We start from the raw sequence: 1,392 nt of genomic DNA, 5'->3' as shown, positions 1-1,392 counted from the left end.
ATAGTTTTCCTATATTATATGATCATTTATCTTCACGATAAAAAACTTTTCATTCCATTATCTCTTTTCTAAGCGAAGATATACGATTTTGAAAAAAAAAACTTGTGTTTTGCCTATAGTGCGACGCCTCTAGCCATTGTGTATCACAACTTTAAGTTATCGATGCAAATTTTTTTTTAATCCGCCCTCCTTCGCCACTGATTTGTAACATCGTTCTTGTTACCACTTTTGAAGATTGGCGTAACATATGAATTTTTCCAGTCCTGTAAGAATAGCACAGATGTGAGCGATTTATTAAAAAACTGAAGGAGTAGCAGTTTTTTAACAATATATATGATAAACCATCAGCATCAGTTTGCATTGAGGGCTTAAGAGAAATAATAGCTTTTTGAACATCATCCACTGTTAAGCCTTGTATGCAGCTCTCAAGAAAACGGTCAAGAAAAAATTTCCATTATTTCGCGTGTGTGTCCAAGGAATTTTGACATTTTTGATACCTCACAGCCTGTTGCCTCACTCTTTCCTCAAGAAATAATGGAACGGGCATATATTTCTGTTGCAAGCCTGGGTTGCCTTGTGCTCTTTTTTCACAAAAAACTTTAGAAAACCGTAGTAGAAAGCGTAGTAAATTTCTTAAGAACTGCGTACTGCCTTAAGGAAATTTGACTCAAGAAAATTTCTTAGACATTTCTTGTACGTCATTTTATATGGAGTTTTTGCTTTTCTTGCGAGCTGCATACAGGCCTTTATGGACAAAAAACCAAATAATAAAGAGGAATTTGAAAAATCAGAACTACACGGCGTGCTATCAGTGTCAGAAACAAAATTGGTAATAAAAAATTCGGTAAAAAGATTTAACGTATCCTCTGCAGGCTTTGCTTGCTTAACCTCTCTCGGGTTTGCTAGCTGAGTATAAAAACGAGAGAGTATAGCTACGGGTATGTAAAACACGTCAGGTTTTATCGAACTCAAAAATAGTAGATGGTATCCTTTTCCTTCAGAACAATGATGTTTTTTTTTTTGAAGTTTCGAAGATCACATGCCAAGATACTACCTCGGCCGACATTTACTTCATACAGTTGGGAATTTTATATGCATAAAACGTATGAACTAAAAATAGGCCGTAGGTTTCCAGACTGTGGCACTTTTACCAAATGAATAAAAAAGGCTAATACAGTATTCTATACTAGATGCTATCATTCTTATCTTTCTTTTGCATATCGATGTGATTATGTATATATTTTCTTCTTCTTAATATATGTAAGTATTTAAACCAAAATCATAATATGACTCATAAAGTATGAAGTGGTCAAAAAATCTGACTTTGATTTTGCACGTTAAAACAAAAGCGTAATCAGCAAATCTCCCTCAACTTTGATAGGTTTTGATGGT

This window comes from Rhagoletis pomonella, unplaced genomic scaffold, assembly GCF_013731165.1.
Source record: "Rhagoletis pomonella isolate Grant_MI unplaced genomic scaffold, Rhpom_1.0 Rhpom_scaffold_00003, whole genome shotgun sequence".
In the NCBI taxonomy this organism is placed as follows: Eukaryota; Metazoa; Arthropoda; class Insecta; order Diptera; family Tephritidae; genus Rhagoletis; species Rhagoletis pomonella.
Note: the sequence above shows the minus strand (reverse complement) of the source record.